The following is a 24,070-nucleotide window of genomic DNA, read 5'->3' on the forward strand; positions in this document are numbered from 1 at the left end:
GGTATCACTAGTCCCGTTTTGCGGATGAGGAAACGGAGGCTCAAAGAGACGCAGTTCCTTACTAGGGGCTGGCGAAGCTGGGGCTGTGGGACCCTAAAAGCCTCGCTTCTCCCACAGTAACACCCAGAGCAGCAGAGTCTGGGAGGCTGAGGGGCCGCGGCCCAGAGAGGAGTCCCGCACAGAGTGAGAGAGACAGGGTCCTGCCCTCACTAAGCCAAAGTGGTCCTTAGGGAACTGTTCTCCCCCCCAGAGCAGCGTATGATGCTTTCAGATCGTTCCTGGAGAGCATCAGACCTGGGTCAAAGAGCCACTGTCCAGGCTGGGGACTTGTTACACAGGTCGCATTGTCACCATGGGACCGGGGAGGGGAGGGATGGCAGAGCGGGAAGAGGTGCCATGGGGGAGGGGCTGGTCTCTAGCACAGATCTGGGGACACTCTTCCCTTTTCCTCCTCCAGCCTGTCCAGGGTCAGAGTTTCTTGACTTGGCCCTGCAGGCCCCTCTTGGGAGTCCAGCCAAGCAGCCACTTCCTTATTGGGCTGGCAGCTGCTGGGCAGGCCTCGGCTTATTTCTAAGCCTGGATTAAAGCTCCAGTTTCTTATGAAGAGCCGTGGGTTGAGGATCAATTCATTTACCGACCTTGACACGGTGTCCGGCTCATTGCAGGCCCCAAGGACATGGAGATGAGCAGCCCCCAGGTCTCCTGCCTTGTGGCACTCTAATCTGGTCAGGAAGAAGATCATAGGGAAATTTCCCAGCCCTACCTAAGTGCTGGGGAGCCTAGACTGGGGCTGTGTGTGTGTGTGTTTTGGGGGCGGGGGGGGGGGTGGTGTGTTCATCTAGCACAAGCATGTCAAACTCACGGCCCATGGGCCGCATGCCTCGTTTATTTGGCCCGTGTTAGCCTTTGAGTTTGACATGCTTGATCTAGCAGGTAGCAAGCTGTGGAGGTTGGGTGCTAGACTAAGGCATGAGGACTTCCCTGTGGGCAAAGGGAGACATCCTGCATTTTGAAACAAGAGTCTCCCATGATCAGATTTGAGGTTTAGAAACAGATCAGTGAGGTGTATTTATTTTCAATACATTGATTTTTAAAGTGAAAATGGAAGTCTCTCCATTTTGGAAAAACAATACCAAACAAGGAAACACAGAGCAGATGGAGACGAACCTGCTGACCTGGACGTGGAGTGAGAGAGACCGTGTTCATGTTCAAGCCCCTGCCACTGACTTCTGGACAACCTCGAGCAAACTGCTTCTCCCTCTCAACCTCGCTTCCCTTGCTTGTAAGATGGGAGCAATGTCATCTCATACACGGGGCTGTCAACAGGGCAAAATGGGATGTCAAAGGACATTGTAACGTTTGTCTACACTGGACAAAGGTAACGCGTTAAGGTGAGGTTCCAGAAGGCTCTATGTACATAGCCGGGGCCATTTCAGTCACCCAGCTGTCCAGCTGAAACACACTACCCAGCAATTTCTTAGGAAGCCTCTCTCAGCTGTTCCAGCTCAAATCCGAGCCTGTCCTGTAAAAACACGGCCCTGTCCAGAGAAGCAATTGCCCATGTGTTTGGTGGGCCACCTGCCCGCCGGGTCCAGCCTGCTGGGCCATGAACATCAACAACGGCCCCTTCCTGGTGGGAGAAGGAACAGGGAGCTGGCTTGTTCTCTGAGAGCAGAGGACTGGCGGGCGACGAGGAACATTTTAAGGTGGGACACTTCTTCCTGCACCGTCGGCAGCTGTCTACATAAGGCGTCCATTATACGCGGGCCCCAAGGCCAGCGGGCCTGAGCGGCCAAGCTAAAATTAGTGTAGAATGTGCACCCGCCAGAGACACAGAACATCCGAAGGTCAGATGCCTGCAGCCAGCCGCCTGGGCAGGGGTGGAGAGCAGGCACACAACAGCTGTGGCAGCAGCTGCCTCCGGTTCCTCTCGGGCACAGGGACGGCGGCCCTGCCCAGGGACCTGGCTCAGTCGCTCAGCTTGAGTTAAAAAATAGAAGGCAGCGCATAATCCCAAATATGTTTTTTGTTTTTTTAAAATCTGTGTATAACGTTGAAAAAAGGGTGGGAGGGGATTTCACTGAATATCTAAGAGGATAGCTCGGTTTTGAATGTGGAAATAGGGGGTGAATTCTTTTCCTGTACTTTCCAAAATTTTCTCAATAAGTATGTATTACTTTTGTAATCAGAAGAAAACCCGATAAAAGATACTGTAAATAATATATTTATATTAATTTAATATATATTTTGAATTTGTTAAAATGATTAAATTGCATATGCTCATAGGCATATAGTATATATATATATATGTATGTGCAGATATATTTATTTATCTAGTCCACTGGTGGTGGCAGCTTTGAGTCCTAGAATGGCAAGGCTGGCTGGCATTGAAGATCCAACATTCTCCATCTCCTCATTCTGTGGAAAAACGGATGCCCCAGAAGCAAAGCAATAAGCCCAGAAATTACTTTTCACTGAGCCTGGTCCTGTACTGGAGTTCCCCCAAACTGTGCCCCCTCTCATTCAGTCGTTGTTTACATTCTCACTATATGGAGATGGAAACTGAGATACAGAAAAGTGCACTGATTCACCCGAGGGCGCCCTGCTAGGAAGCTAAGTCACAGAGCTCAGTCTCAAGCCTAGTTGTCCACCCATTGAGCTTGAAGGGAGGAAGCACCTTTGAAACACACCCGCTCCCTGAAATCTCCAACATCCAGAAAGCCACCCCTTACAAGCAAGACTGATTTGGACAGGGTGGGCGGGTAAGACTTGCAGGAGAAGCAGGCAGTGCCAGGCCTTAGGGACAGGGAGGGCTGGCAGAGAGGCTGCCCCCGAAACTCTCCCTATCTGGTCCCCTCCAGCCTTACCATGCTCCAGGCCTGGCAGTGCCTCAGGGCAACCCCAGCTGCTCAACCAGAAGCCTTTGCTCCAGCCGAACCTCTGTCTGCAGTGTCTATCCCTCTCCCCATTTTCTGCCTCAATTCATCCTTCAGGCCCAATTCATCCATGCATCTGTGCATTCTCGTTAGCGAACACATTTTAACGGGTACCTACTATGTGCCAGAGCAAGACAGATGTAGTCCCAACCCTGTCAGTGCCTCTAGTTCTTAGAGAGGGCTTAGTGCTTGGCTACCTGGGTTATTCAAACATGGACTCTGAGGCCAGAGTGCCTGGGTTCAACCTGGCTAAGCCACTTCCCTGCTGTGTGTGTTTGGGACAATTACTCAGCCTCTCTGTGCATCAGTTCTCCTCATCTTTAAAGCAGGATGTTAACAGCACCTGCTTCATCGAGTTGTGCAGGCAGAGTGAAAATCCATCTAAATGCGGGCACGTATAAGTCCTCAATGATCATTAGCTATCATAATCATTCTTCTTATTACCATCTGGCTCAGATTCCCTCCTTATGATGCCCCTTGCCCTCAGGCTGCCCCCTCCTTTTTGGTCCCATACCACGTTGTATGTTTTCACAGTAAAGCACCAGTGGCTATGGAGTATGGGAATTAGAGGACCTGTCCACCTCCCTCTCTGTTCTTGGGGCAGGGACCAAGTTTTCGCCATCTCTATCCCAGGCCCCGGCGTGAACGCAGCAATCACATCTCCAGGGCAACTTCAGAGTTTGTGGGTGTCATGCGCCCTCAACTCCAACCAAGAAGAGTCTTAGAAGCTCCGGGCTGCCCGGGCCCTAGGGGCTGCATATCTGGCCTCGTCACAGAGCTCACGGTGCTCCTGCTAAGCCTGGCCCGCGCAGGCGAGGCCGCTGGGTGCTAGGCTTCCTTGAATGCTCCTCTGGGATGGGGAGCGCTGCCGGACAGTCATTATCCACACCCACACCCCTGCCCCATCCCACCAGGATGCTCCCCACGCTGCACCTCTGCACACGCCGGCCCCTCTGCCTGGGTGCCCCTCTCCCTTCCCGCAGCCCTCCTGGTCTGACAACCGCCCACAGGTGCTCCTGTTGCAGCTCACACGCCCCTCCTCCAAAGCACAGCCCCCATAGAGTTTGTGGCTCCCTCTCCTCTCCACTTCTGCTGCGACTCTTTCACATTTGTTTATGTGTCCCTGCTCCCGAAGGGACCATCTAATTCCTGTCGGGCCCCCAGTGTCCACCATGCCTGGAACAGAGGGGTTTCAAGAATGTGCTGCTGAATGGACTCTTTAAAGGAAAGTCAAGTCAATTGGCCCACCTTCCTGCTAAGGCAGATATGCCAACTTCTCACAGCGCCTTTTGAACCAGAATACTCAGAGGCCTTTCTAGGCCACCACTGCCCACCGCAGACATGTAAATTGACAGATGAGCATGGGATGCAAGTGCCAGCGATGAGACGGGCACTGAGCTGGCTTTTCACAGGTGCTCTGGCATTTGATCTGGAAGCAGGTATTTGAGAGACGAAGACCCGGAGGCTCAGACCAGTTACTCTGCTTCATTCATCTTTGTGCCTCAGTGCCCAGAACAGAGGTTAGCACACAGCAGGCAACAAGTATGTCCAGATGACCTGGCCCTGCCTCAGTTTCCCCACATAGCATTCCACTCCCAGGGACTCCCACAGCTCACTCTGGAAATGGTCAAAACGTTGCCTCTGCCTTCAAGAGATGGAAACCCACGAGTAAACGCAGGGAGGTGTAAGTGGTGAGAGAGGGATGTGTGTGGGCAGGCTCTGTCCTGGGGCCAGCTGGATGGTCAGCGAGGCTCCCAGAGAACCGAGATTTCAGGTCTGGAAGAGCCCACTGGTCTGGATAGGCGGGCAGTGGAGGGGCCACAGGAAGAGCGTGGGCAAAACCAAGGAGGGGAAATGTTGTTCCGTTCAGAGGCCCTCAGGGGGCTGGAGGCAGGGGTGTGGGTAGTGCAGAGCTGGGCTTGGAGGGAGTTAGGCTGCTGAGGGGCCGGGCCAGGCCCTACAGAGGATCCCGTCAGTTCTTTCAACTGCTTTTAGCCCCTCCTCTTCCCTAGCCCCCCAAGTTCCCAGCATGCTTTGCAACTGAGCCAGCCACACAGTGTTATGTGCCTACGAGCTTCCTGGGCACTCACAACCCAACCTCAAACCACCTTGAGGCAGTCAGGGTGGCCCTTCTCCTCCCTCAGAGGCCAGGCCTGGTGGGCTGGTCGGCAGGCACCGAGCTGGCTAGACTCAGGCAGAGGCCTGGAGGCAGGCTGGGGACAGGGTGTGGAGTTCCTGGCATGTGTCACCTGCGCCTTGTTCAGGACTGAGAGTATCACAGTGGTGGGGAACCTCCGGGCTGCTAGACTGATCCACCTGCTGGACAAAGGGCCCCTGCATACCCTCTAGGCCTCACCCCCCAGGCAGCTCCCCCAGACTGCCCTGCAGATCTCCCTGTGAGCTTTGCCTCTAAATGAGGACCTCGTTGTTGGGTTACGCTGTTCTCCCACCTGCACTCCCCCTCACCCAGCTCAATCATCACCCTGCATTCTCCTGTGGGCCTACCTATCTGTCAGTGTGCAGGCAGTCTTTGCCCTTCCCGTCTGGGCACTGGCAACCCATAGTTCCTGTGTGCTGCCCAGCCATGGGAGGGCAGGTGTGGGGCTGTGATTGTCCATGTCTGAGTCCGACTTTAAGCAGAGTTTGCTGGAAGGAACACAGGCCCCTGAATGCATACCTGTGTGCTCACGGCATATACACAGCCGAACTAAGGCTCCCCATGGATGTGAGGTCCATGGCGCTATCAAACAGATGAGTCCTAGGGAAGTGGAAGGCTGTTTCTTTTCCCACTACCCCTCCCCCAACCCATGGCCTTGACCAGAGCTGGAACAGCTGGCTGAGGCCTGCCCAGTTCACTGAGTGCCACTCCCTCACTGTTCATTCAGGGAAACAGAGAGACGGAAAGGGAGGTTCTTGCTTGAAATCTTCCCAAGCAGTAAAGGTAGACCAGGGTCAGACCCAGTTCCCTGGCTTCCATTCCAGGATAGGTGCCCATCGCCATGTGCTGCATTTGCAGAAATGCCAGCCGGAGGGCTCCGGACATCCAGGTTTTCCCTGAAGTCTCAGTAAAGTGTGGGGACCCATTCTCCTGCTGAGGATGAAATCAGCCCCACCTACCTCCTGGCCATAAACACGGCCCAGTAACCTTTGGGCTGTGCCGAAATTGCTCTGTGTCCTGGTGTGAGGGAGAGATGGGAGGAGCTTACCTGCCAAAAGCCAGCCGTGGTCTCATGGTCCAGATGTGTCAGGGATTTCTAAGAGCTTGGAGGTCTGTGTTGGAGGGAGACCTGTGGGAAGTAGAGAAAGTAAGAATATTATACTACCACCATCTGTCAACCTTCACTTGAGTTTAAAAAATGCTCCCCAAAATGATGAGCATAGCCTTGGTGAGAGTGGCCTTACAGCCAAGCCCCAGCACCACCTCTTCTACAACATGGTCAACACAGGGTCAAGGTCAGGCTCCCCAGAGGTGCAACCATAGCCTCATCACCCCACTCAGAGCTGAAAGTCCTGTCACCAGCCCCTGTGGAATCCCCTACATTTAGTTCTTCTCTCAGGCTCAGAATGGTCACTTTCAAGCACTCCTTGGTGCTCTTGAACACCATTCACCATAATTCACTCATTCATCATTGATCCATTCATTTTTGCAAGCATTCAATAGCCATTTGGGAAAGCTACTAGATGCTACTGTCAGGTCTGATAGAGATAAAGTCACTGAGAAGGAGAGCACAGGTCTAGTTACTTGTAGAGCCAAGACAAAGGCCACAGCTCTCAATACCCAGCCTGGCGGGTTTCCTCCCTCCTGAGTGATCCCTGTGCCAGACACTGGGCCAAGCATTTTCTATAGGCTGTGCAGGATGGCATGATGCTGCCCACCATTTTCGGTACAAGAACTCCTTTTTGTGTGAAAATATTTCTCAAAATGCCTCCTGATGGTAACTGTACACTTAGTATCTTCTCATTGGGAAAATAAACAATACAAAAGCCACAATGAACATAATGCTTTATAATTAACTTGTATTTTAGTAACCACAGAGCCATCACATATATTTAAATAAGTGTCATTCTTTTTAAAAATATATATTTTATTGATTTTTTGCAGAGAGGAAGGGAGAAGGATAAAGGGTTAGAAACATCGATGAGAGAGAAACATCGATCAGCTGCCTCCTGCACACCCCTTACTGGGGATGTGCCCACAACCAAGGTACATGCCCTTGACAGGAATCAAACCTAGGACCCTTCAGTCTGCAGGCCGATGCTCTATCCACTGAGCCAAACCGGTCAGGGCGCCACCACATATATTTAAACAATGGTTACACATACTCATTTGAATCATGTTATTTATGTCTCTGGGCTTAAGGCTTTGGCCCTAGGGGACCCACTCATTCAATATCATTCAGTAGGTATTTGTGGCACATCTCGGAGAGGCCCAACCCCAAGGTCCACAGGGTACAGGGAAGAGTGGTGGCTCTACAATGAGGCATGCTTAAGGTCAAGCACAGCTCAGACTGATGTGGGCCTTTGGGCAGGTCACTTGGTCTTTTTCCAACTCAGGGTCCTAATGAATAAAGGGGAGGTGATGATCCTGACGTTGGAAAGTTGTTAAGAGGATGAAACAAGGTAGTGCAAAGCACTCATGTCAGAGCCTGGCATAAAGTAGAAGCTCAACAAATGGGCACCAGAGGACTATCACCATCATCTCTTCACCATCCTTGCCATTATCACAACCACCACCATCATCATAAATAGCATTATTGTTATTATCAATAGCAGCAGTACCAGCACCGCCATCATTGTAATCATCACTGTTATCGTTCACAGCAGCAGCAGTACCATGAGCATCATCAACATTATCACCACCACCATCATAAATACCATTATTGTTACATCAACATCATCATCATCACCATCTTAACATTATCACCACCATCACCATCATCATAAATACCATTATTGTTACATCAACATCATCAGCAGCAGCATTATCAACACCAAGAAACCTAAACCATCATTGTTACTATCAACAGCAGCCCATCACCATCACCACTACCATCACTGCTGTCATCCTGCTTCCTTCCCTTCTCTTTCTGAACCCCAAGAAGCCTGTCCTTATCCCTCTGGTAGAATACACAGTAGTTTCTACCTTACAATGGAGTTATTTGTATTTACTTACATCTTCTGTCTCAGGTTCATTCCCGTCTCTATAACTTCAGAGTTGTATGAACTTACATTAAGTTACTAAACCCATCTGAATCTGTTTCCCCAAAATTAAAATGGGACAGTGGTTTTAGTAACTCATGGAATTGTTGTAATTATTATACAAAATAATGTATATAAAAACTCCACACAGTATCAGGCATATGGTACATGTTCAATAATTGGTGGTAATTGCTGTTGTTATTATTAATTATTATTATTACTTCTCCTCTTAGCCTCTGAGTCCTTAAGGGCAGAAACCACTCCAAATTCATCTCAGTCTCCCTACATAGTCTATCATAAGGCCTGTCTCCCAACAGGCATTAATACATGTTTGCTAAGACAGTCTTGGAGGCTCACACAAAATCAGATGCAAAATAACTCAAGGGACAGGAGCATGGGACATGGCCAAGGACAGAGCCCTGATGGGACTGTAAAAAAGCCCAACGGATCTCCTGAAGGGAGTCATTTATTATCCAGGGAGCCAATCTGCAGACCTGCTAGGACCATTCATTCATTCATTCACCAAACTGACCAAATTTTCACTTTGGTCCAATAGCAAATCCTTGCCCAGTGCCTTTTTTTTTTTTTTTTTTTTTCTATTTTGGAATCTTGTTAGCATCTGCCACATCATTTAGTCTTCACAGAAATGCTTGGAGGCAGGTAGAATAGGTAGTGACAATCCATTTTGTAAATTAAAAAATGGAGAGGTGATGAGACTTGCCATAAGGCACACAGCAGTCAAGGCCATTGGAAAGTGGACCAAGGTTTATGACCTTGACTCCTTCCCACTGGCTTACTAACATCAAGCTTTTCACAAATGATCTAGGATCATTGATACTCCCTGCCCAGTTTGCTTCCCAGCAAATAAAACTAAATTAAATTACTGTTGGTACTGTTTTAACATGCCTGTTGGAAAAGAAAGACTATAAGTTCCATGAGGGCAGAAACTATGGAAGCCACAATAGTGTGGAGGCAGGTAAACATGTGGATGCCGATCGCAGATTGCCTGGGTTCAAATCCTGGCTCTGACATTTAGTAGATGAGGTACACTGAACAAATAACCTCTCTGAGCCTTGCTTTCTTCGTCTATAAGAAAGGCTCATACTAGCTATCTGTAGGTTGTTGTGAGGATTAAATGAGCTAATCCATGTACAGTGTCTAGAATAGTATCTGGTATACAGTCAGCGTTAGTTATAATTATTATTTTTCATGATGCATTCCCTGAACCTAAAACAAGCCCTGGTACATGGATGATCCTTAAAAAGCATTTGTTACATGGTTGAATGGATGAAATGTTCCCGGGAAAGAGGTCAATAGCTGTGCCTCAAAAATGGATTGAGGTCAATAGCTGTACCTCAATAGCTGTGCCTCCAAGTCCAAGAGGAAAGAGGTTGGTCATTCCAGGATTCAAAGCCCTTTCTGCTAGCAAAGGAGTCAGATACTTAAATTCAAGTCCTCCATCTGTTGCTCTGTCACTCACTAGCTGTGTACTCCCCAATACCTGCCTCCTTATGGTGTGAGGGGAAACTCACGACTACCTTGGAGGAATGATGTGTGGGTTAAACATCATCTGGAGGTAAAACCTCTTATCCATAGCAATCGTGATACTGAACCTGTCAAGGTCAACAGCAGCTCTCTGTGATGGAGCTTGTCCTATGGGCCAGCTCATCCTGTGCTCAGTGTTGTTCCCACCACACCCCTCAGGTGGGCTTTGGATTTCTCTATAGGGGTATGACTTGTTAGACTAGCCTGGGCTCTACTCTCAGCCAAAAGGCTGCTACAAAAAGGGAAATTCTCTATTTGGCCCCAGAACACTGGGCTCCTTGGAGGCCAGACAGCTGCTTGGGAAACACCCCCTGGAAAGGGTGGTCTCCAGAGAATTCACTTGGAGAGTTCCTCCCAAGTGCTGTTGCCAGCATCTCCCAGCCGGGCGTGCAGCTGCCTCCGAGGCAGTCCCAGTCCCTGCCATGGCTACAGACTCCTCTGTGCTCAGTTTCCTGGCTGAGAACCCCAGGCTGGCAGACCGTCCTGCTGATGGGAAGGAATGAACACATACTGAGCCAGAAACTTTCCATTCCTTGCCTCATTTCATCCTCACAAGCCTGTGGGTGGGCATCCTGATCTCTCCATGTACCAGCGGTGAGACCCTGAGCAAACTATTTAGTTACCCGTGCCTCAGTGTCCTCATCTGTGAGCACTAGGTAAATCTCCATATTCAGTAAACCTATTTTGCAGAGAAGGAAGCTGGGCATAGAGAGGGAGGTTCATTGTTCAAGATCATGTAACTAACAAGCGACAAAGCTGGAACTGTTTGACCTCAAAGTTCCATTCATTCATTCACCCATCAACTACCTTTAGAAGGCTCGCCATGTGGTGTGCACTGGATCCATACTCTCTCTTTTAAAAAATATTCATATGATCTACTTCCCATCCCTCCTAAGATCTTAGCATTCAAGCCAAATTAACTTAACAAAGACACAGTAATGTCAGGCACTATGTGAGGTCCTGGTATGAAGGATCATGTTGAATCCTCATACCAATCCGGCACAGTTGACTGTTTTATCCCCTTTCCAGATGACAAAGGGGCAATTCAGAGAGGTAAAGGACTTGCCCAGGCTCACACACACGTGAGAGAGAAGCTGCATCATGAACCCCAAAGCTCTTTCTTCCCTTCCCACCATGCTGCTCCTTTCTCTCTGTGCCTCTCTCATCTCCCCACCCCTGCGTGGCTCACAGAGATACAGGCTCTGGGAGCTCCAGTTAGTGTCCAGCCCTCGAAGTCCTTCACCCAACAGAGACGGACAGCTGTCAGCGTGTTGGCCAGTGCCAGCCCTGGACCTTCAGGACTCTGTGCCTCCCTGGCTCCCCATCCCCTGAATTTGATCTCTGTTTGGTTACATCTTGCCTGCTTTCAAAAAGGACATGAAGAAGATGGAAGAACAAGTGCAGACCAAGGCTTGAAACATCAGACAAAAGCAAAGTCCAGACATAAAGGAGCAGGGGAGGCAGGAAGTGTCTAGAAAGACAATGCCTAATGCAGAGATGGTTGAGATGGGTGCTCACATTGTTGTGTTTGGAAAGCAATTTCACAGCATGCACCAAGAGCTTTGCCTCATCAATATCCACACTTTGGGGCATCATCCTGTATATAAAACTTTGTAGCTTGTTTTTCTCAACTTGAAATATAAAGCTATCGTATTCTTAAAGGGTGTATAATATTCTGTCAGGTAGATCAGAGGTCAGGAAGCTTGTTCTGTAAAAGGCCAGAGAAAAAATATTTTAGGATTTCCAAGCCATACTCTACCTGTCCCAGCTGCTTCACTCTGCCACTACAGCACAAAAGCAGCCACAGGAATATGTAAGTGAGTGGGCACATTTGTGTGCCAATAAAACTTTATTTACAAAAACAGGCTGTGGGGTGGGATTTGGCCTGCAGGCTACAGTTTGCCAGCCTCTGGTAGAGATGTAGCTAGTTTTCAGTCCCATGTGTTAGCACTTAGATTTGCTTTCAGCACTTGGTGCGTCAGTGTTACAGGTAAGGCTGCCTGGAATTTGCTTAGACTTCTTCCTTAGGCTATATTCCTAGAAATTGGGATAACTAGGCCTCTCTCTTTTTAAAACATGTACATTTTCCCACTATATAATACTTGTGTATTTCTTAAGAATTAAAAAATAAAGACAGGGATAAGAAAGCAAAAAAATTACTCATTGTATTTCTAGTCCCACAAAACTGTTAATATTTTCATCTACGTCTCTTTAGTTTTTTGTTTATGTACAGTTTTCATGGCAGCATCCGCGAAGCTGGTGCCCTCTCACTCGCTCACGGACAGTCGCTGGGCTATGGCTCCAGGGCTGATGGCAGCGGAGATCACCCACCATCCAGGGGAAGCTGAGGGGCACAGTGAAAAAGCTTGGCAGTCCCGTGCTCCCATCCCAGCCCTGTCCCTCAGAATCCCTGTGCTCCAGAGGCAGTTCCAGGGAAGGGTGGCTTCTTACAGCCTCCAACCCCCAGCTGTGAAACGGGGTAACGACAGTGATCTTGGGTGGCCTTGGTGAGCACATATGAAACACCCTTGTCTAGTGCCTGGCTCTCAGTGAAGGCGGGCTCCCTTCCACACCTTTTCCTCACTGGCTCCTGCTCCTCTTGGTCCTGCCTCCTGGGACCAGAGGTAACCTCTTGGGGTGAGAAACCTGAGCAGTCCCAATGATGCCCACCGTGTGGCTGGCTGGGCCCCCAGCATACTCAGCACACTGGAGATAAATATAGGGTCCAGGCACCTGATTCTAAACAATGGGCTATTCTGGGGGTGTCATTGGTCATCACGGGGAAGACAGGCTCTAGGAGTGACCAACCCTGGAGGTCAGGACAGCATTGGGGCGGAAAACATACAAAGGTGCAGGTAACTGAGGACCTGGGAGGAGAGTGCTTCAATTCACTGCTTCAACGAACATTCATCAAGCACCACCTCCAGGCTGGCTCCATGCTCAGCCACAGAGACTTCACAATGTGCGGGCGGACAGATGAGACACGTGCCATCACAGTACCTGTGGCCAGTAGCAGGAGAAGCTATGGACGGGCTGTGGGAGCACAAAGGAGGCACGCCGTCCTGATCAGACGGGTCATTCATGCATTCATTCACCAGTGCGTTTGGTGCTCACATGTGCTAGGCACTGTTTCGATGCTAGAGACACAGCCCTGAGCAAAGTCCAGCCTGGCCTTCCTGGGGTGAGGACAGAGAAAGGCAGTCACAGATTCATGAAGCCCGGATGACAGCCTGTCAGGGTGGGTAATGCTATAAGGAAAGATACAGCAGGGGAATCTGTCACCGGTTAACATTTTAGGTAGATAGTTGGGTTGATGGATGCTAAGTTACCAATTCACTTTTATCACATGTGATAGGCAGGGCAGTGAATGTTCTCCCTTTGGAGTGAAGAGGGGACCCAGGCCCTGAGATGACCTGCCTCAGGGGAAACAGAGAACCAGCCAGAGTCAGGAACTGCCCCAGGTTTCTTGTCTCCTGGGCCAGAGCTGGTCCCTGCATGGCATGGCAGCCCTTCATCCCCGTAGCCACCCTCCCTCCTTCCAGGGGAGGTGGGGGAGCAACAGGCAGCTCTGTGGGGTTGGGGGCCAGAGCCAGCCCCCTTCAGCAACCACCACCTCCTGGCTCTCCAGTCGCCCATACTGGCCTCAGTCAATGGAGACTGACAGTCAGATCCTCAGTCATCCAGACACGGCAGACTGCTCCCTCCCCCTGCCACCTCCCACAGATGTCAGTGGTGCCTTGGTGTCAGACACATGTGGTCCCTCCACTGCTGAGCTGCGTGACCTTGACAAGTTCAGCTGAGCATCTGTGAAAACTGGATGTGGTGCCATCCTGAGAGCTGTGGGAGGATTTAATAAAGTGAGTGCAAAATGCCCACAGGCCTGTGGCCCACAGTGGGCTTGCGAAGCACGCGGCTCCTGCACCGGCTCCCTCCCGCTGAGCCTGGCCAGGAGCCCAGAGCATCGGTCCCTGTGCAGGGCTCGCACGGCTTTGAGAGCGCGTGTTCTCTGCCTGTGTCTGCCAGGCCCCTGAACGGGATCGACAGCTCCCAGGACAGCTCCCGGGGAGCAGCCTCTGGCTCCGGCACAGCTCCAAGCCGCCAGCCTGGGCTCAGCATGGCCACACTGTCTCAGCCGCTGCTCCAGCAATGTCCCCATGCAGCTTCCAGCCAGGAAAGCAGGATGTGAAGAATAACGGGGAAGGTAAAACCATGGATCCAGTCGGCCTCTTTACCAGTCTAATGGCCCTGGACAAGTTAACCTTTTTTTTTTTTTGTAAATGGGGATGCTAATCAGTACCTAAGGCTCTGCAAAATTACATGGTAATTTTAATATTATTGTTCCCATTATGTAATCATAGGTTAAGACAAGAGTTCATTCACTTTGTAACCTGGTACTATAATCCCTCTACAATATCCGGCCCTCAGAGAGTGAAATTGTCCAGTGACAGGAAATTCACTACCTGGGGGCAGCATGCCACGCTTCCCTTCTGAGCACTGGACACTCGGCTGCCTGTGTTCGAGGGCCTGCCGCGCTGAGCTCTGGAATGCAGGGAAGTGGGTGGGGAGCCTGAGGGAGGGTCTGGGAGAGGTGCAGGACGCTGGTGGGAGGGTGGTGGCAGCTGAGGGCACCTGGAAAGGACCCCTTCGCCACTGGGCCAGGGAGCACTTTGTGTCCCTCCACAGGCTGTCAGCCTGCTTCCCAGATCAGCTCACACTGAGGTGCCTCCTCTGCCCAAGGCTTCAGAGCCAGCCCAGCCCTTCCAGAAGACCTGCCCCGGCTGCATTCTGCCTGGGGCTGCTCGGCGCTGGACCACAGAAGCCTGGGCTCTCAAGCCATGATGTATGATTGATGACTCTGATGAGCTCACCAGCCCACAGAGGGAGAGCGATCCAAGGGGAGGCTAGAGGAAGGCTGGTTATGGATTTTAACCCTCTGATGTTACTGGCTGGGAATTTAACATCAATAATTCAAGGCGGTAGGGAGGAGGGGGTGAGAAAAATGCAGAAGAGAGCGGACAGTAAGGACAGAAAGGAAGGGAAGGAATGGGGGAGGGGAAGGAGAAAGGACCAGAAGCACAGATGCATTTACTGAGTTTCCCAGGCGCCACTTTTGCCTCCTTTAGCTCCTTGAAGCCTTCTCTCCATCTGTGAAGTAGATATCGTCACCCCCATTAACCAGATAAAGACACTGAGGTTCAGAGGGGAAAAGCAAGGCTTCCGTGGCTGGGGTGGGGGAGATACTGCAGGTGCCCTGATTCCAGAACCCAGGGTATCTCTACGCCCCCCTGACTCTGGAGAGCAGCCGCAGGACACAGCCCAGCTCCCACTCCGGGCTGACAGGTGGTGAGATGAGTTTGCAGGGCTTTGCCCAGGAAAGAAAGCAGCCTCTGGCCTTCTGGACAGCACCAGAACTTTGTTGCTGGAGCTGAAGAAATTAACTGCTATATTTAAAAGCATTGTTCAGTTGCTATGGTAACAGAGGGACTAAGAATAATATAAAAAGAAGATGATATGCCAGGTTGTCACTGGCAACCCAATTTTAAGGGTGTGTGTATATGTTTTAAAAAGAGTGGCGGGGGGGCTGCTAGGGAGGTTCAGACTGTCTTCCCCGCTTCCTCCAGCACCATCTGGCCCGGTGTCGCATCCAAGATGCAGCCAGGGCTGGGACTTGACCAGTCTGCCCGAGTCTGGGGAGAGCTGGCACATCATGGCCTTGAGCCCAAAGATAAAGGTGGCTCTCATTCCCTAATTGCTGGCCCCTGCTGACAGCCACCCACTGCTGGGCAGCCTCCTTCCGCCGTGGAACCCCTGCCAGAGGCACCCCTCAAACAGATGGTCCCAAAATAGCTTCCTCTCTCTGACCTGGGAGCTTGAAGCCAGCCTGGCAGACTCCCTGGGGACCACCAGGGAGAACAGATGGTTGAGAGAGAGGAGGAGACAGGTTTATTGATCTGCGGCCTGGATGTCAGGGATGGGAAGAGGCTTGGGACAGATGTGGCGCAGGGTGGCCCCGGCTCTCTGAGGAGTCCTGGAGGGAAGCATTGACCTACCCTTGTTCTGGAGCCTGCGCCCAGGGGACCTGGAGGGGACCCACAGCAGCCCTAAGGAGGGACAGGGAGGAGGATGTGTGACCCCTTGTACACCAGCCAGCTGCTTGTCAGGATGAGAGGGAGGAACCCATAGAGGCATGAAGAACTGGACAGAAAAAAAGACAAGCAAAATCCCTCAGAAGTTTTATTAATAGTCATGTGTTGGGAAGCGATCTGGTGTCTTTACCTCCGTAGAGGCATGCAATATGGAGGAAAACTATGAAGTCAGCCTGACCAGGGCCCCATGCCAGCTAGCTCTTCACATGCTGCTGTGTGACCTCTAGCAATGGCCTTAGCATCTCTGGGCCTTGGTCCTACCATAGGGAAGAAGACCTTTTCTTCCCCCCCCCCCCCCCGCCCCAGGACTGTAGCTGGGTTTCAATAAACTGAAGTATATAAGGCACCAGGCCTGGCACATAGAACAGCCTCAGTAGACAGCACCATCCACCAGGAGAAACCATCCCCCAGGAGAAGGTTGACTTCTCTATGCCAAGCCGACCCCAGGGAGGCACCTATGCAAGTAAATAAAGACAGAGATGCATCTGGGAGGTGTCGTCACACAGAGATGGGCCCCCAGAGCAGCTGGGTGTGCCTGGAGGGGCCAGGAATTCCAAAGGAAGAGAAAGGTCCAGTAGAATGAGGACAAGAGGGAGATGGAAAGACATCCCAGGCAGAAGGAATGACTTGAGCAAAGGCAAGGAGGTGGGGAAGCATGAGGAGGATCTCAAAGCAGGGGACAGGCTTGTTGGGTCAGAACCTACCAGCAAGGAGAGGTCACTAGTAAAGGAAACTGATCAGGTCCATGTTTCGGAAAGACCCCCTGTGGGCTCAGCAGGGAAGCTAGACGGGCCTGGTGAACTGGAGGCACTGGTGCAAGAGTCCAGGCCAGACATACAGAGGCCTGGACTAAGGCAGAACAGGGCTTTACAGTTTGCCAGGCACATCCATGCCTACTTCATTTGATCAAGCCAGGATGGAAGAGGGTACTGCCCTACCCAAGCTCTCCCCCAACCCTGCTTACAGGCTTCCCACAGGCTGGGGCGCTCACCATGTGTATATATAGATTCTCAAGCATCCCCTAGAAGTAGGCAAGTCCAGGAGAGCTGACAGGGCCCAGATGAGGGAGAGGTCTCATGCGTAGGTGTGGTCAGGGAGGGCTTCCTGGAAGAGGAGTAGTGCAGGCATTCGGGGCAGACGGGGTGGCACCAGTAAAGCTTGGCGAGGGGACTGGTTCTAGTGCACTGGGGCACTAGCTCCTGGGCCCTGCTGCAGCTGAGCCCTTCTGCAGGAGAGTTGGCAGAAAGCAGGTTGGAGGTCTGGGCTGGGCTGGGTCACAGAGAGCCATGAATTCCAGACTGAGGGGCTGCATTCTCTCATGGGCAGTGAAGACCCAAGAGGGGTGCAGGCAGGATGGGGAGATGTGAGCAAAGCAGTTTCGGGAGGCCAAGCTGGGTCAGACATATAAGTCCTCACTCCTCTCCCCAACTCTCAGACAGAGGATCCTCTTTCTTCTCTGACTGGCTGAGCACCAGCAACAGACACCAGACCTCAAGCAGCACGTCATGGAAAATGGGTATGTTTATTTAGCAACTACTCTTCCGTCAACAGAACACAGCCAGCTCCCCCAAGCCTCCGCCGCGCTGTTTTCCCCTTTTGGGGAAAGCTAGTTGCCTTACGTCCTGCTCTCTCGGGGCACACCCTCTGGTCGTACTTTCCCATGGTGGAGGCGCCCAGAGTTGTGTCTGGAAGAGTGTCTGGGCCTCATGGGAGGGCAGGCTGAGTCAACCCGTGGGCAGAGAGCTGCCCCAAGTGGCTCAGTGTCTGGGGACTACAAATTGGTTGGAGGTGTCTGGGTCAGGGCAGCTCATGAAGCTTTTGTCCTTCTGCCTCCTTCATCAAATACTATTCAGCACCTACTATGTGGCAGGCAGTGGTCTAAGCATTGAATCAGGCAAACAAAACCCCTGCCCTCTGGGAGCTTAAATTCTAATTGGGAAAACAGATTAACGGTGGACAAGTGATGAATACTATGAAAGAAATGAACAACCTGGAGAAGGGAAAGTGACCAGAAGAGATGTTTGAGTTGAAATGGCCAGAGACAGCTTCTCTAAGGAGATGTGGTTCCAAGGAGCTGGCATTTCAGCAGAGGTCTGAATGAAGTGAGGGAGCAGTGGAAAGAGAAATTTGGAGAAGAGTATTTCAGGCAGAGGGGATGGTATATGCAAAGGTCCTGAGGCAGGAATGAGCTTGGTATGCTTCTCTGACTGCTCATCTAGTGCTCAGAGAGGTTAGGTGACTCACCTGGAGTCATGTTGCTGATTAGTGGCCAAGCAGGGCCAGAGGGCAAGTGGGATGCTTGCTGATTCAGGGCTCATCTGCTCATCCAACCAAAGCGTGGGTTCTCTGCTGACTGTGGGGAGAGGCAGAAGTGAGGGTGTGCCAATCATTCAGTAAACAAATAGTGACTGAGAGCCTAGCACACACCAAGCACTGGCTTTGGTGAGCCCTGGTAGAAAGCACGGCACACATGGGCAGGTGCGCATGCCCTTCTGGAGCCCACATTCCAGTGAAGATCAGAGAATATGGGGGTCACAGGATCCAGTCTATGGTCAGAATCTGGGAAACACAGAATGCAAATGATGACATCTTAGCCTCAGAGAATTCAGAATCACTCAGAACAACTTCTCAGCACAGGACGGTTGACAAGGCCCTTCAGCAGCATCTGGTCAACTTGAAAGAGGCCGGACCTGAGGCCTAGGGCACTGAATGTGCAGTATTGGCAGCCAGTGACAGAGCCAGGATCCTAACACCCAGGACTCCAGGTCCCTGGGCCCATGGATGTTCTTGGGAAATGGAGATAAGTGTAAGCTGGGGGGCCAGGCAAACTGGCTGTGGATCTGCACCCCTGCTTGCCATGGCATGGAATTTTTCTGAGCCTCGGTCTCGTCTGTAAAATGGGACTAATCTGGCATCTACCTCTAATAGTTGTGAGAATTAAGATAACATATATAAAGTGCTTAGCAGGGAAAATGCCCAAAATGCTTGCAGTTGTTGTTATAATTATTAGTGAAACTTCAAGGACTTTGGTATCTCTCATTGTAGGTAACAAAGATTGAGCCCAGCTGGCTTCAGAGCAGCTGACCTGCCCCAGGCTTGGTATCCCAGAGGGCTGCTGAGGAATGTTAGCTGATGGGGAATAAGGGTTGTTTCACTTTCACCTTGCAATAGAAACAAGGCCTGTGTGGCCTGGCACGAGCCCTCTCCCCTCCCCTTCTTCCCATTCCCTCCTCTTAAGACCTTGACCCACCCCAGGTCAGTGGGAGCCAAGTAAGACCAAAGGGAAACAGAAGTTTCCAGAACATTGTAGCTTGGAGTTGAGGTACATGTTTTAATTCTCTCTTGGCTGGGCTGGAAGTAGCCATGATGAAACCAGGGCCTACCCAGAGGTCAGGGGAACAAGAGCCCATGCCAAGTGAGACTGATAAGAAACACACCCTTGATAATGGTGAGGACCAGGCCAGACAGCTGGAACGGAGGGCTCAGACTGTGCTGTAGCAGGCATGATGGCAGCTGCACGGAGCCCCAGACACCCAGAGGATTTCCTGGAGGAGGAGGAGGCGGAGGACGAGGAGGAGGAGGAGGAGGAGCAGAAAAGGGTGTCATTTGAGCTTTGAAGGATGGGGAGAATTTGACCAAATAGAATTCGTTGCTTAGTATGAGAATTGCATTACACAACAAAACAACAGGATAAAGGCACAGAGGTTGGAACTTGTAGGGTGTAGAACAATAGTGAGGTTCCATTGATGATCTAGGCTTTTTCTAAGTTGGAAATCATGGGTAGGGAGGTGGAGCAAGAAGCCCCTTTGCCTCCAGTTTTCACCTTTACCATGAGCAAACAGCAGTTCCTTCATGCCTGGGAATTACTCTTTTAAAAGCTGAGGCAGTCTAAGCAAGGCATTTTTCTTTCCTGTGCCTCAGTTTTTCCATCTCCCAAATCTTTCCCATCAGGCCAGGCTGTCTCTTTTCCTAAGCTGCACAGGCCAAGAACGTCAGCTGAGATGGAGAGCAATTTATTCGCAGTCCCACAAGGACTCAGACTTTGGAGGGTAACGGGGCTCAGCCACACCTGCCACTCCAGGGGCCCAGGCTCTCTGAGATAAGACTTGACTCTGGCTTCAGCCAAATGTCCCTTCCAGGCCATCTTGCCCTTCCTCTGCCTCCCCTGCTCATCCTCAGACACCGGAAGTCTTCAGAGCAGCCAGGGAATTCCATAATCGGCAAGATGGACCTGATGTGCTCCCAAACCCACCTCGGATCAGGCCCCTGGGGCTGCTCCCAGGCCCAGACAGCAACTCTTGAAGGGACCTTTGGGACCTCTCACAAATCGGATGATCCAGTCACTGGTTGGTTCCACTTGTATATACTCGTGTAAGAACAGCTTTGGGTTCGTCTAGAAAGAAATGTGTTCATCCAGTCCTGGCTCACCCAATTCAAGCCCTGATGTGAAGGAGCTACAGGTGAAGCCATGGATGTGCCCGCCAGTTAGGGGAGGGAGGTTAAGCCCAGCACTTTCTAGGAAAAGGGAACCACATCTGAGGCTCAGCCTGGAGGTGGAGAGGGGGATAGGGAAGGGCGGGGCGAGATCCCAAGGGCCTTTGTCAGCCCCTCTAAAGGAATTTGGCATTTAACCTTGGAGGCCACGGGAGCTATTACAGGATTTTTTTGGGTGGGATGACGTGACCAAGTCTGTGTTTTTGAAAGGTTTGTGGAGAACAGATGAGAGGGGCTAAGCAGCTGCAGAAATCCAGGTAAGACAAGGTTGTTAGCAGTGAAGGGAGGAGGGGACACAGGCCTTGATTGCCTTGGATGAGGTGGGGGTGGTGTGTGAGAAAGGAGGCCTGAGTTTGGGCATCCCATCCCTTCCCAGGGCCCCCTCTCTTGGCCACCATCTCCATCCTCATCCCATTGCCATAGCTGGAAGTCGTGGAATGGAATTCTAGGGGGAACTCCATGAAATGCTAAATTTCTTGCTTCATCACATGAACTGGGAACAATTTTACAAGCAGAAATGTGCTCACACCACACACGCACATCCACTATAAAAATATGCTGCAAAACTCAGCAGAATTGGCTGATTCTGATCATTCTTCTTAATTTTTTAATTTTTTTTTCTACTTGTACTAGTACATCTCATTTTATTGCCTGGCGTACTCATTAACAGTCAAGCAGTAGCCCGTGCCAAGAATTTAAAAAAAGCCAATGGGAGAAAAATGTAAAGTAAATTCTAAGCAATAATGTTCTTTGCTACAAATTAGGAAGAGACAGCTATCAATCTAGTTTAGCAGTGGAACATCTCAGCACAGTTTTCGGAGTGCGGAGTACAGCTCTCCTGCAAGTTTCTCCTGGCCAAGGTTGGAGAGGAATAAGATTAAGCAGTTCATGCTAAGGAATGAGTGGCCAACGGGGTACTCTGGCCCTCCTAGCAGCTTGGCATTAGAGATGGAGAGTAGGTAGCTCTCCCTACTTCCTTGGAATGTCATCATCCACCTCTACACCCAGAGAATGCAGCCTGTGGTTTTGCCTGGGGTCACAGCAGCCCCGGGGCAGCCTAAACTCGGATCACCCTCCCCAGGTGGGCAGGAGTAGCATTAGGTAGTACTGAGGTAGACTTCTGCACCCCCTTGCACCACCATCCACTGTCACCTTCCAAAGCCACTCTAAGTAAGCCAACTGTCTTAGTCCCCTGGCCTGCTGTAATAGAGATCCACAGACCAAGTGGCTTATAACAACAGAAATGCCTCTCCTGGTCCTGAAGGCTGGAAGTCCAGGGCCAAGGAACTGGCAGATTCAGTGTCTGCGGAGGAACCACTTTCGGTTCATAGTTGGCCATCGCTGGCTGTGTCCTCACATGGTGGAAGGGACAGGGGAGCTCTGAGTCCCCTTTAGAAAGACACTAACCCCTTTTATGAGGGTTCCACTCACGAGATCTAATCGTCTCCCAAAGGTCCCACCTCCTAATGCCATCACATTTATTAGGCGAGTTTGGGGGACCGCATTTAGTCTACAACACAAACATACAATTGAGGCATGCCTACTCTGCTCTCACCCCCACCAGAACACTGCCCCCGAGATCTCCTCCGAGGACAGCTCTGAGGCTGGTTCCCCTGGGAGAAAGGGGCTGCCTTCCCATTGAAGCCTGGAACCGAATGAACAGTAGGACAAGCGTTTCCTCAGAAGGTGCTACGATTGCTGCCAAGTACCGAGGATACAAATGCCCATCGAGAGCACCATTCTGCAGATGGGAAAACTGAGGACCTGAGAGCAGAGCCTTCCCCCGGATCACTCAGAAGGTTCCTGAACATCTGGCCACACCCACCCTCCCTGGCCCTTTCAGGAATACCATGGAGACGGGAGGTATCCTGCTCTGAGCTGACGTCACAGTCTGGGAGCAGGTAACGGGCAAAGGGAGCAGAGCCCGGGCTCTGAGGCGCGAAGCACTGAGGCATCTGGTGCCACGTAAAGAATCAGCGGTCTGAGCCCACACACACGCCCTCCGCAAGCCTGGGCAAGTCACTGGGCCTCTCTGGTTTCGGTTGGCAAAGGCTGGTTACCCGGGATCACTTCAAAGGCCTTCCCTGGTGTAACAAACCCCTGTCTTTGTTTATGGGCATGTGCAGGAGGGAACAGTAGAAATGACTATTTTTATCTAATCTGTGAGATGCTTTTTTTTTTTCCTGGTGATAATTCAGGTTTGCCTTATTCTACTTTTATAGGCTTCTCTCTAGGGATAAGGGGAAGCTGCTGGATTTATAAGTGCAAACAGAGGTGCCGACACCTGGTGCACTGAGGTCACCCCCTGGGTCTCATCAGAGGCCCTGAGCGCCGTCTCAGGTGGGACAGCTCTGTTCCTTGATGGGGCGACCCCCAATCCTAGGCCGGGGGGTGAGGGGGAGTCAGGCTGGGTGAGTAGACGTCAGCGAAGGACTTCAGGTGGGTCCTCACGCCAAGACAAAGAGCGCGAGCATCTCCGCCTGCAGCTGCACAATGACGGTCCACCGGACGTTCTGACCCACAGCCTCCCATCAGCCCAGGGAAGGGGTGGGCCAGCTGTGTGTTTCCCCGTTTACAGAGCGGGGAACTCAAGCTCAGAGTGGCCGAGTGACTGGTCCAAAGTCCCACAGCAAGTGGATGAGAACTGGAATCCAGGATTCAGTGTTTTCTACCCTTTTTGTGTGAAACAGCCCGCCCCCGGCAGAGTGGGCATATATGAAGCAGCCCTCACACTGTGAATGGCATCCCGGGACCAGGAACATTCAGGAGGGACAGCAAGGCTCTACCCGTGAATGTCAGTGTTTCCCCACCTCTGCACGAGCCTCTCCCAAGAACAAGGGATGATGGCTCCTTACGAGAAAAAGCTGCCAAGAGGTGAGAGAGCAGAGGTATCTCTCCCGGCCGAATCCTACTACTGCCAGGGAGGGTCGGCTGACTTCAAGGGCTTGTGCGACCTGCCTGACGCAGCAGCAGAGGGATGACTGAGAATCTCAGAACCACCCAAAGCCCAAACCCTTACCTGCTGCTGATGGTGCTGCTGCCTTCCAGTTAGGATGGGTGGCAGCCTGGACCCAGATACACAGCACCAGTAAATAAAGCTACCAAGCCAGTGTCTGTGTGGGAAGCCAGGGTTGCCAGGCCTTTGTCCTTTCTCCCAACAGTCCTCAAAAGACAGGCAGACACCACCTGAGACCAGGCGAGGTTCCACAGTCCTGAGAGGCAGGTGTACTGTTCTCATCTGCAAGTGAAGAGCCAGGGTCCTAAGACGGGCCATTTTCAGACCCAGGTGCTGTGACTTTTGGTGGCCTCTCTCCCACGTTATATAAAACACATCCCACTCTGAATATATTCTTTGGATGAATAAAACCCGATTTTAAAAAATAATTTTGCTGTTGAAATTGTTTGCCATGGGTAACTCGTTAGATTGACAATGGGCTCTGACTTCTCAGAATGGTCGTGACCAGGAACCTTGGCAAAGCGAAACCCTGGGACCCCCAGAGGGAAGCCATTTTCACAAAAACCAACCGCACAATCACGTGTGACTGTGTTAACTAAACTGAGCATTTTGATCCACTGTTTGCATATTTTGTAAACCTAAACTTTTTCTTTTCATGTCTCAAACATGTCTGCAAGTAGAAAGAGGGAAATTGCCCAGTAGAACCCAGCAGCCACCACAGCTCGGAAGGGATCTGGGAATGGTGTCATTTGCTGTTAATAACTGTGAGGGGTAGGGGTTGGGGAAAGATGGTC

The 24,070-nt window shown here is 51.2% G+C and overlaps 1 protein-coding gene across 2 annotated transcripts in view; it reads right to left on the minus strand.

The window, feature by feature from the left end:
• The window catches only part of HIVEP3 (HIVEP zinc finger 3), a 402,195-nt gene that overhangs the window by 129,781 nt on the left and 248,344 nt on the right, over positions 1–24,070 (minus strand). For both annotated transcript variants that reach the window (XM_079777696.1, XM_079777695.1), the window contains one exon: positions 6,143–6,223. The gene's annotated coding sequence lies outside the window, so the exon portion shown is untranslated. The remainder of the gene's footprint in view (positions 1–6,142; positions 6,224–24,070) is intronic.

Source organism: Cnephaeus nilssonii (assembly GCF_951640355.1).
Source record: "Cnephaeus nilssonii genome assembly, chromosome: 7".
Classification (NCBI taxonomy): Eukaryota; Metazoa; Chordata; class Mammalia; order Chiroptera; family Vespertilionidae; genus Cnephaeus; species Cnephaeus nilssonii.